General features: G+C 45.8%; 1 protein-coding gene across 1 annotated transcript in view; it reads right to left on the reverse strand.

The window, feature by feature from the left end:
• LOC114050620 (sorting nexin-10) overlaps nucleotides 1-12,455 on the reverse strand; it is a 70,321-nt gene extending 57,866 nt beyond the window's left edge. The window contains exon 1 of the mRNA XM_027872453.1: nucleotides 12,393-12,455. The gene's annotated coding sequence lies outside the window, so the exon portion shown is untranslated. The remainder of the gene's footprint in view (nucleotides 1-12,392) is intronic.
• Nucleotides 12,456-12,702: the final 247 nt, after the last annotated feature.

Genomic DNA, 12,702 nt, shown 5'->3' on the forward strand with positions numbered 1-12,702 from the left:
AGGGAAGGAGAGGGGAAGGGAGGGGAGGAGAGGGAAGGGAAGGAAAGGGAAAGGGAGGGGAGGAGAGGAGAGGGAAGGAGAGGGGAAGGGAGGGGAGGAGAGGGGAGGGAAGGAGAGGGGAAGGGAGGGGAGGAGAGGGGAGGGAAGGAGAGGGAAGGGAGGGGAGGAGAGGGGAGGGGAGGAGAGGGGAAGGGAGGGGAGGACAGGGGAGGGGAGGAGAGGCAGATCAGCAGTTGGATTCTAGAGCTCTGAGCATGGAATTCCTAGAACTGAGTCAATCAGACTAGAGCCTCCCCTTAGCTGGAGAAATCTGCCCAGTGAACCAGCTTCTGGCCTGGCTTTTCTCTGCTCCAGACCCACCCCAGCTCTCCAGCCTCAGGGCCACAGAATCCCAAAGAAAGCTCCCTCTCCTCCAGTTCCGTCCCTTATCACACCTGGAAATGATGCATATAACGATTTCAGAGAATCAGGAAGATTATCGTAGACAGATACAAGCGACCCCAGAAACAAGTCACAGCAGAGCCACAGAAATGGAAGAAAAATGACACTCAGGAGGCAACAGCAGCAGCGACCACTCTTGGTCTCAAGGAGCAGCTACTGAAGCCCCTTTCAGAGGTGGAGGTCTAGGGGTGAGGAATCAGACACACGAATGGTTCTGCTGACCCATTGTACTGGACTGTTTTATTTTTTCACATGGAAGGATTCAATGACAGAAAAATTAAAAGGCATCAATAAAATATATATATATAACAAACACCGGTCCCACTGAATCAAAAGATAGCCCCAAGCATACAGGAAGCACTTAATAAGTGCTTGTTGCCGGGGTGGCCACGCATCTCCATTCATGGGATTTCCTAACCAGGTGCAGAGAGACATGGAAGGGCCTTCGATGTAAAACCATTGTTTATCCAAGTGGAGCATAAAGACCCAATCAAGTAAGAGATCCACCCTCAAATGTTCATTCCTGGGTTCCCATCACCAGCTGCCCAGTTTCCACATTCTTGCTACCTAGCTGGGTCACTATGTGTGAACTAACTTTGAAAAGACAAAAATGTAGATATTCCCAGATTTAACAATATTTATTAAGCACCTACAGTTTACAAAGCAATGGGGATCCCTATATGAACTATGGCATAGGCCTTGCCCTCTCAGAGCTTATGATTTACCAAGGAATAAATGAATGAGTGAATGAATGAATGAATGAAAAAGCATTTCTAAGGCACTTACTGTGTGCCAAGCACTGTGCTATGCACTGAAGATACAATTACAAACAGTAATGAGAAGAAACATAAACATGTGTAATCGTGCTACCAGCTAAGTTGACCAAAGTACCTAGGCACAGACAGTCAGTAGAAAGGGGGAATGAGGGAGATTCTTGAGCTGGGGGAGCAGAGAAAGCGTCCTGAAGCAGGGGGTACCAGACAAGGGCCTTGAAGGATGGGAGTTATTCCTTCAGGACCCCTTCCAGAAAAGGGCAGCATTGGGTTCAAATGTATGGCACCAGGAGACGACAGGAGATGGAGGCATTCTAGGGAAACCGGCATTCTCCTTTGCCCAGAATGCAAGGGCACACTGAAGGGAAGGAACAGGAAACAAAGCTGGAGAAATGTCTGCAGGAGGCAAAGAATGGAGAACCACGAAATGCCAGTTTAACTTCTGGGCCAAGAGTTCTCCAGGCATGTGTTTGCCTAGAAACTTCCCCCCGTGGGCAGAGACTTCCCCATTCTGCCACCACCACCCCCCAGCAGATGCCCACTCTCCCCAGCTTTGGCATCTAGAAAGTCACAAGAGCAACTCAATCCTCCCATGATAACAGCCACTGCCTCTTCAGTGAGTCCTGGGGAAGGGAGAAAGAAGGAGGGATGGGCTGGGGGAGGCAAGGAAGGGCAGAGAATCTCAAGGTCCCGGAATGGATCTGGAGACCTGGATACACCAGAGATGCTCACTCAGCTGCCAACATATTAGCGTGACTGGATCTGTCACCAGAAACGATACTGTATGCACCATGAACAAGAACAGTTTGAAAACCACTGCTGTGGGTAATGGGGAATGGTGGAAGGCTTTTGAATAAGGGAAAAATAGAGGAATTCTTTACTTTATTGTGTCATGGACCCCTTGGGAAGTCTCTGGACACCTCAGAATAATGTTCTTAAATGCATAAAATACACAGGATTATGAAGGAAAACAACTATACTGAAATTAATAGGTAATTATTTTTTCCTCATCTAAGTTCACGGACCCTTTGGAAGTCTGTGGTTCAAATCTTTCCTCTGACACTTATCTCGCTGGCCTGGATGAGTCATTGAACCTCTTGGGCCCTCAGTTTCCTCTTCTGTAAGATTATGGAATTAGGGGATAAGGGTATAAAGGAGGAATAGCAGGCTGAAGTCAAAGGTCTCTGAAGTGATGGAATCTTGATTATTGTCATAAAGATTTTTAAATTTATTGATGCCTCTAGCTTTTCTATCACAGTTCGATTTAGATACAACACACACACACACACACACACACACACACCTTCTCTTGCATGAGCAGAGGGAAGAAGACAGATGGCAGCAATGGTGCCCTTGAAGATGACCTCAGGTCCTCCCAGTGTGAGATCTTCTAGGACAAATACAGCATCATGGAGGCCACCTAATTCATTCCCTTATTATTCATCATTAGTAATCATCAAAGAACAAAAACTAAGGCAGCTCCTCACTCTGGGAGACTCAGGTCTGGGCTGGACACTAATAGGATGTCTCAAATCCTCAATCACCTTTAAGTTCAAGGTTGTCTCAGTAATCAACTCATTTGGGGGTAGAAAGAGGTATTTGCCAAAGGAAGGAAAGCTTCGAGGACAGAGCAAAAGGGAACGAGCTAAATAAAGTATGGCCAGTTCTTTCTCTTCCTCCTCCTGACCACTTAGTCTGCCTAGGGGGTGTAGGGGGGGAAGGAGGAGAAGAAACAAGTATTAATTAAATGCCTACTGTGTGCCAGGCAAAGCACTTAACAAATACTGTCTCATTTGATCTCATTTGCTCCTGTTTCTGAAATTAAGACTTTGGATTACCAAGCACTTCCTTCTATGAAGTCTTATTTTCTTAATAATAAATAATAAAGTTGTCATTTATATGTCACATTAGAATGTGAGCTCCTTGAGAGCAGGAGCTGTCTTGCTTTTTTCTATTTGTTATTTCCAAGGCTTAGTAAAGTGCTTTGTACACAGTAAGCATTTAATAAATGCTTTACTCATTCATTCATTCATTCATTCATAAAAGCATCGATGGCCAGTAAGCCTAACTTGATCATTGGATTCCAGATTTAGAGTTAGAAGGAACATTTAAAAGACATCTGTAGTCTGCTCTTTCATTTTCTATATGAAGAAACTGAAGCCCACACTGGTCAAATAAAAATAATAATAACAACTAACATTTATACAGCACCTACTGTATGTCAGGGACTGTGTTAAGCGCTTTTGCCCAGAGTCACGGAGCTAGTAAGATTCTCAGGGAAGATCTGAACTCTGTTCTTATTGATGCCAAATCCTGTGTCCCACACACTATACCATACTGCCTGTGTCCCAAGGAGGAGAGGCAGTGTGCGATTATAGAAAACACACTCAACTTGGAATCAAAGGAGCTGAGTTCAAATTCTGACCCACCTCCCCAAAACTCATGCAAGTTGTCTAATTTGGGGGCCAGCACCTCTGGGTGCCTCAGTTTTCTCCTATGTAAATGGAATTAATAAGATTGGCACCATTTAACACTAAGAAAATATGCTTTGTGAATCTTAAAGTGAGTTGTATGTAACAGTGACCTATACGGGTTACTGCTATGATTCTATGGAGGAGGGGGCGGTTGAAATGGACCTTGAGGTGAGGCCCAATTGAACAGGGAGAAGGAAACAAGGGGAACAAAGACTCACAGTCAGTCGCACGTGGGAGACAATCAGGAAGACCACGCTTTAGAGCTGATAGGGGCTCAGAGGCCAAACCCCTCACTTTAAACAGCAGGTTAAGTGACTCTCCTAAAATCACGCAAATGGGAAGGGGCAGGAATAAGATTCAAACCCAAGTCCCCCAAGGCCGTCCCATCCCATGCTCGCTCACTTGGGGCAGAGGGAGGGTAAATTACATGGTAATACTTGAACACGCATCCACTAGATGTAGACTTTGTCCTGTGGCCCATAGGAATCTGGGGGTGCTTTACACAAGATGAAAATGTATTTTAGGGAGATTAGTCTGCAAATAATGAGCAAGATGGATTAGAAAAGGCAGGGAAAAGAGATGAGAAAGGACTCTTGCAACAATCTAGGCAGGAGGTCAGGGAAGCTTGAACAAGGTAACTGAGAATGGAACAAAACAAACAAAGAAGTGGGAGAAAAATGTAGAAAGTCGACAACCTGGGTTCAATCATTTTGGGAAAACCAATCAACCTCCCTTGGACACAGTTGCCTGACCTATAAAATGAGTCGACTGGGCTAGATGGCCCATGAGACACCTTTTCTCTCTCAATCTATGATCCAAGACATGGAAATTGCTTAAGAGCGGATAAACATAAGAAAGGAAAGAATTAAACATGACTCCCAGGTTTCCAGCCTGGATGACAGGAAGAATGTGTCACAGACAGAAAAAACGAAGTGGAAGACTTCCTTGGTTCAAGTGGAACCAGTTTTGAGTGGCAGGCAGAAGGAAGAGACATTCAGTTGGATACTCACAGAGGAGGATGTGCAAGCAGAAATACCCAGGAGGGAGGGAGAGGCTCCTGATGGGCTTGGTATAGAAGATTAGGAAAGAAATCAACTCCTGGGGTAACAGCTCCCTACTCAATAAAAGTTGCTCAGGAAAATGGAAAGAAGTCTGGCAGAAATTAGGCTTTGACTATGATCTCACACCAGGTACCACCACAAGAGAGCACAACTAGAGATGAACTAGAGAAAGGCCTGAAACCAAAAAATCTCTCTCGCAAAGTGTGTTCCCTCATATAAAAAATAATAAGGGAGCTATCAAGCTTTGTGGCCTCCACCCACGGCAAAGAAATGTGACACGGGAGGCGGAGGCCTGAGTTCCAGCCCCAGCTCTGCTGCTAACAAGCTGTACATAAGGCAAGCCGTTGTGTGGGATAACAAGATCCCTGAGCCTCAGATTCCTTATCACAAAACAAGCAGCAGGGGAAGTGAGAAAGTGGGGACTTCAGTGGTCTCTGAGACTCTTTTCAGCTATACTGCTCAATAAATAGAGAAAATAGTCATACTGAAAGATTTCACTCACCGCAGGAAAGAGGAACCTGCCAGGAACTGTGTGATTGGCTGGTCCCGATTCAGTCAGAACAAGATGCAGTTAATCAAGTAAGAAATTTGGAGATGTGAAGAGTAATTTTAAAAACGAATACCCCCCAAGAGGGGAAATAGATCAGAAACAAAAATAAAAAAAAAATTTAAATATAAACAAATGAAATTTAATTTTAAATAGGGAAATTTATTGTTTTTCCCATGAATTATTATTCTATATTGTTTTTTACAACACCTTCCTTTTTAATATACCCCCCACACACCCAGCAAGTTATCCCCTGTAAAAAAAAAAAAGTTTTTAAAAAGGTTTTTAAAAAAAGGCATTTTAACAAAACTAACCAACATATCAACCCAGTCTGATGGTATATACTATATTCCACTCCCACAGTCTGACACTTTGAAAAGAGTGAGAAAACATTTTCTCATGCGGGAGGAGGAAGGGAATAAGTACTTATATAGTGCTTACTCACTGAATTAAGCACATTTAACATTCATTTCATTAGATCCTCATCACAACTCTGGGAGGTAGGTGCTATTATTAGCCTCATTTTACAGATGAGGAAACTGAGGCAGACAGAGGTTAGGTGACTTGCCTAGGATCACACAGCTAGGAGGTGTCCAAGACCAGAATTGAACTTAGCTCTTCCTGACTCCAGGCCCAGACCTCTGTCCACTGTGCTACCAGCTGCCTCTGCTCCAGGGTCCAAGCTCCATCCTTAAAATAATCATCGCTTAGTTTTGTTTATGTTTCCAAGATACCAGGAATTTAACCCAAGAGCTAATTCCCAATAGGTAGATGAGTAGTCAAAATAATCAATCAATCAACAAAAGAAAGGATATTTTTTAAAAGTTCTCCAAAGAAGAATTATAAACTGTTTAAAAAAATTTAAAATATTGCTCAAACTATTAATAATTAGAGAAATGCAAATCAAAACAATTCTGAAGTTTTGACGCCTAGGAAAAGTTGTGACAAAAGATAGGAGTAGTCCATGTTTGAAATACAGGGGTGGAGAAAGGCAGGCTCATTAATACATGATTGGTGGAGCTGCAAATTGGTCTAACCATTCTGTAAAGAAATTTGGAATCAAAAAGTGATTAAAATTCACTTTAAACCACAGACCCCACTACAAGGCACAAACCCCAAAGAGGTCAAAGACAAAAAGAAAGGCCCTATATAAATGAGGGCCCCCAAAAAGGCCCTAGAAAATATTCTTATCAGCACTTTGTGTGGGACACCTGATCCCAGCCCGTGCTTTGCATCCCATTGACCCAGCTGTCCCTCAAATGACAAGAGGCTTCTGGAGTATTGATAAGAGTGAAGTATCTCCCTATGTGCTTTTTTCAGGCAACAGGTAACCTAAAGGTAAGCCAATGAAATCAACTTCCAAACTCACAAAGCATTAAAAAAAGAAAAAAAAAATCAGTCCTGCATTACAAGAGCACAGACCAGCAGAAGGACAATGGCCTTCGTGGGGCCTAGAAAAAGGAGATGGATGGCAGTGTTTCTCAGAGACCACCCTATCCTCTGATGGGAACACTCACCCACTTTTTTTGTCCTTTCAATACACAAGGCACACATCATAGGCCTCCAAGGCAACTCTAGAGGGACCCTAAACTGAAAAGCAAGATTCCCCTCACCCATCCACCTCCAGGGGCCTTTCCTCCTTATTTCTCAAGCAATTTTCTCACCGTAATTCAGTTTCTCAAATGCTGTTCCCTCCAGGGAATCAAACCCACAAACTGGCCAGTAAAAACACCGGTCTGCTGGGTTCTTCTATTTCCCATTGTAAATCATTAAGTGTTGTGCTGGTACAAACGAGTCTCATGTGAGTTGGGGTGGCAGGGGCCAGTTTTCCCAGGGCCTCCTCACCTCCCGCCCATTTCTGAATCCTGACATTTCAGACCTTGGACCCATGGCACAATTGGAAGAGCCTAAAATAGATAACCCATGAGACCTGGCAATCAGTCCTAGTCGCCACTAATGCTCCATTAGGAAACTCATTAGCAAATAGGTCTGGAGGTAAATCAGAAGAGCCCCGGACTTGGAGAAAGACTGCTGAGTTCAAGTCTCTACCACTCTGGGACTGTGGACAAACCACTGCACCGTAGTGTACCCACTTGTAAAAGGGAGAGAGCAAAACCTGCCCTATGAAGCCCAGAGGCCAGCTGTGAGGATCTACATGAGAAGATGCAGCTGGGTGGTGCAGTGGAGAGAGCACTGGCCCTGGAGTCAGGAGGACCTGGGTTCAAAACCAGCCTTGGACTCTTATTAACTATGTGACCCTGGGCAAGTCACTTAACCCCAATTATCTCCCAAAAAATTAGAAGATAGAGATGACAGGGCTGGATAAATGTCAGTTATCAATCATCTTTTGTTCCCTCAAATAATTAAAAATAGCCTAATTTAGGTACCTAAGCATCTGGACAGTAGAGAAACACATTTTTTTAAACTTCAAAAAAAAATTGTACTTAATAGTATTTTAATTTTTTCCAATTATGTGTAAAAATAGTTTTCAACATTCATTTTTGTAAGATTTTGAGTTCCAAATTTTTCTCCCTTCCTCCCTCTCCTCCCCAAGACAGCAAGCAATCTGATATAGGTTATACATGTACCATCAAGAAACACATTTTTAAAGCCATGTATTAATACCTACTCTTTCCAACATGCGATGGACTCATGATCTCACAGCTGGGGGTACTCCCTCCAACGATGCAGACTGCAGCCCATGGCAGCCTCCCCAGCCTGGGGAGCCACATCTTTGCCTAAGTTCACCACAGCAGGTAGGGGGGCGGGGTAGGGGGAAGGGCGGAGGGGGAGGGGGGAGTCCACTCAATGCACTGGGAGCCCTCCTCAAATCCTCCTCCCATCCATCTACATGGGGCACAGCCAATGTCAACCAATCAAACAGCATTTTATTAAGCACCCACTCTGGACATAGGTAAACCCTGCTCTCTTATGCAATTTTTCCATCTTTTTCAATCATGCCTTTCTTCAAAAACATCCTTTGTCAATCAATCAATCAATCAATCAATAAGCATTAATTAAGCATGTGCTGTGTGCTGGGCACTATATTAACAATATAAAGACAGAAGAGAAACAGTCCTTCTAGGAGTTTACATTCTATCAGGGAAGACAAAATGAAAGAGACAGTATGGTGCAGCGGATACTGGACTGAGACCTAGGACGACCTGGGTTCAAATCCAGCCTCAGGCACTTCTTAGCTGTGTGACTCTGGTCAAGTCATGTCAACCTGTTTGCCTCAGTTTCCTCATCTGGAAAATGAGCTGGAGAAGGAAATGGCAAACCACTCCAGTATCTCTATCAAGAAAACCCCAAACGGAGTCATGAATTCTTAATTCTTGCTGTGGATGTACTCTAACCTGCTCATGCCCCCTGTCGTCCCCATACATATTTTGCTCAAACCAACAGAGATGTGAGAAGCCCTGGGGAAAGCTAACTGGTCTCAGTGCGAAAGAAATGAGATGGGGCCCAGAAGAAATAAGGGCGCTGACTAAGCCAGACCATTCAGCAGACCTGTAGGCTGAGGCTGCAGTTCCCGTGTAGCTGGCCTTGGGCTCCGGGTCACCTCCAGAGCTGCCGGCTGGACAGTGTTTTCTTGCACGGACTGGTCCCGGTTTGTTGTGACTGGATAATTTTGCTGTGGTTTTGCTCCTGGTGACCTGGGCCAGCTCTCCAGGCTGGACGTGCTCCCAGACACCTGTGGCTCTTCTTAATCTGAGACTCTGGACGTGAGTTGGGGGAAGAGTGTTTGCCAGGGGACCCGCGCCTCGTCTCGTCACAGGTCTTTGCAGACTGGAATATCTCGGGCACTGAGCATTCCTCTCCTAGTCTGAATCATGCCTGAGACATTTATTAGCTGTGGGGACCTGAGCAAGAATTAAAGAATCATATCCCCTTCCCTTAGAATTATAGAATCACATCCCCAAAGCTGGAAGGGACCTCAGAGCGCATCTGGTCCCGACAGCCCAGCCCCACCAGATGGAGATGAGTGAATTAAATCCTCCAGCCTCACCAGGCCAGTCTGGAGCAGCTAAGTCTTCCTGTCTCTAGGGCCCATCTCTCCACTGCATTACAGCAGGAGCTCCTCTCCATCCCACCCTTCCTTCCTTCCTCCCACTCCCATGAGCCTCACAGGTATCCCAGGGTCCTTATTTCTCCATCATCCTTTCCTCTCCACCCACTCCCAATAGCTCTCACTTTCCCTGGGCATAGTGCAGAGTATTTATCTCACACATAAAAAATGACTCAGGACAGCTCCAAAGGTAGGTGCTATCGGAGGCATTATTCCACTTAACAGATAAAAAAACTGAGTCTCAGAAAGCGAAACTGACTTGTCCATGGTCCCACAACTAGTGAATGGGAGAAAGGGTTTAAACTCAAGCTTTCCTGACTCCAGAAGTCCAGTGCTCTTTCCACTATTACAAGCATCATCCTCTCCACTTTCCTCAACACAAACTTAAAGCCCTGTGGTCAGACTGCCCAGTTAAGAGGGCTGTCAATCACTAACAAAGCCTCTCCCTTCTACAATCTATTTCCTAAAAATGGCAAAGTTGAGAGTGTGGTCAACCACTGAACAGAGGTTATTTACAAATTTTCTTTATTGAAACCTTTTTTTTTTACACCAATTATTTTTTTATATCCTTTCCCTCCCCACAGAACTGTCCCTATAACAAGAAAAAACCAAGGGATAGTGGCAGTGTGTGCACCATTTCAAACCCATAGTCCCCCACCTTTGTGCCAAGAAGAGGAAAGTCTGTGACTTCATCCTGTCTCCTCTGGGAGAAGACTGAACAGCCCCCATCCTAGAAAATGAACTTAATCGACAATTCCATTTACTTGCCCTGAAGAAAATAAGGCCTTGTGCACATATTCTCAAAAAACAGTACCACTGACAACCAAAACCATGTCATCTCCAAATGAGTTTTCTTTGAAATGTTCAGATTTACACAAAAGAGCCAGGTGTCAGAACGGCTGCCATTTGCCCACCCAGAGCTCCATTTGCTGTTTGATCTTGCGTGGGGTCTGATCTGCTCTGTGCTGCTGAGATTTCCTATCAACTAACCAAGCCACAAACATTTATGAAGCACCTCCTATGTGCCAGGCTGGGCTAAGAACTGGGGAGACAAAGAAAGGCGGAAACACAAACCCAAGGTCTGGTCTCCAGCAGCTCACGGTCTACTGGGGGAGGCCATATAGAAATAAATACAGCAGGTTACATCGTATGTCATTCAATGATGATACGTAGATATGAACAGAGCAGAAGTAGGCTAAGCCTAGGAAGGAAGGCTTGAGGGGCTGTGGGAGGAACTGGAAAGGCCTCCTGCAGAGGGCGGCCTTTGAGCCGCCCTGAGCTTGGCACCAGCTGCTCCACTCCGTGGGTGGGGAGGGGTGTCATACTTCCTCAGGGACCTTGGGGAAGATGCTGCACATCTGGGCCCCAGTTACTACAACTGCAAAATGAGTGAGCTGAACTACATGACCTCAAAGATGCCTTCTGACTTCTCAGTCCGTGGTCCTGTGACAATGGATCTGAAAGCAGGTTGGTTTGGGGGCTGCCCTAACTAGGTCCTCATCCTTCCCTCCAAAGATCACAGCATCCCCACTCAAAGTCACCTTAATGCCTCTGCTTGGGGTCTCATATATACTTTATACATATGTCTGTGCACATGTATGTCACACAAACATGTTATCTCCCCATTGGCATGTAAGCTCATTAAAATAAAACAGCTAAATATGGAAATATGCTTTGCATGACATCACCTGTCTAACTGATATCATACTGTTTCCCTTCTCACTGGGTGGGGATGGGCCAGAAGCAGGGAGAGAATTCAGAACCCAGTTTCTTAAGAAAGAATGTTAACGATAAATAGATAGAAATTGAAAGCAAAAAAGAAATAAAATGCATTTATATAGTTTTGCAAAGCTCTATTGCATATTAATTACAATTAATAATTAATAACCAATTACATGTTAATTTGACTGTCACAGCAAGTCTGCTATAGTTATCCCCATTTTACAGCTGTGGAAACTGAGACAGAGAATTTAAGTGACTTGACCAGGGTCAATCAGCTAGCAAGTGTCTGAGGCAACACTCGAACTCAGTTCTTTGTCTTTTTTCTTGCTCTATCCTTTTCACTTTTGTCTTTGCATCTCCAGCACTCAGCAAGGTGTCTTACCCACAGTAAGTGCTTGGTAAATGTTTGTTAAGTGACTTATATTCCTGCACTACCGACTTAGGGGCAAGTCATATCATCTCTGGGCAGCGGATGGAATGCTGGGCCGGGAGTCAGGATGACCCGAGTTCAAATCCTACCTCAGACACTTACTAGCTGTATGACCCTGGGCAAGTCACTTAATCTCTGCCTTCGTTTTCTCAACTGTAGAATGGGGATAATAATAGCGCCTACCTCCAAGGGGTGTTGTGAGAATCAAATGAGATAATATTTGTAAAACACTCAGCGCAAGCTGACGCTGGCACGTAGTAGGCTATATAGCAAGTACTTATTCTCTTCTCCTTTTCTGGGTCTCACTTTCCCAATCTGTAAAAATGAAGTTGGAAGGGATGATGCCCTGAAACTCAGACACTCCATGATTCTCTGCCCAGCTCGTCTCCTGCGTTTATCTGACATTACCATTTCCCCTCAGGGGCTCCTCCTTTCCAATGGATGAGGCAGCTTGGAGCACCCACCTCGGGGACGTTAAAAATCTGGAGACAAATCCTTCCCTCTAGAAGCTTCCTCTTCATTAAGCCCATCCTCCAGCACTCCCTAATGGGCTCCAGCCTTCTCCTGAGGTCCCCACGGTCTCCCCGAGAAGGTCTACTTCATAAACAGAGCATCATGACTCTGTCTATTCCGATTATATTCGATCTCCTCCCCGGGGATATTTATCGAAAACATGAACCGCCCCACATATAGCGGAGACCAGGCTGGTCCGCACCAATACCCAGGACCCGGCCGTCCGCCCCGCCCGCTGCTAAGGAGCACAGCTGGCCAGGGCGGGCACATCTGGGAGGAAGGAGATCCTCCCCGGCCTAGGCAGTCTCACTCTCCCCACCCCTCGCTGCGACAGAAGAGGGAGCCCGGCTCCCCTCACTTACGGCTCCTGGTTTCCTCGGTGCGGGCCGAGCACACGGACTGGCAGGCAGGCAGGCAGGCAGGCGGGCAAGCCGGCGGCCGCGCGGGGAGGGTCTGCGGGCTCCCACGCAGCCGCCGCAGAGAGTAGAGAGCGCTCCAACTACGCGCTGCGGCTGTGGGGAGGCCTCCGCGAGGCCTGGGGGGAGGGGGGACAGTCAGACTGGGCTGAAGCATGTGATGGTGCTGCTCCAGCCCCTGCCCAGCCCCTGCCCAGCCCCTGCCCAACCCCTGTCCCGGACCCAGACCCAGATCCTGCCTTAGATCCAGCCCCAG

Source organism: Vombatus ursinus, unplaced genomic scaffold, assembly GCF_900497805.2.
Source record: "Vombatus ursinus unplaced genomic scaffold, bare-nosed wombat genome assembly UNPS02014799.1, whole genome shotgun sequence".
NCBI classification, from domain to species: Eukaryota; Metazoa; Chordata; class Mammalia; order Diprotodontia; family Vombatidae; genus Vombatus; species Vombatus ursinus.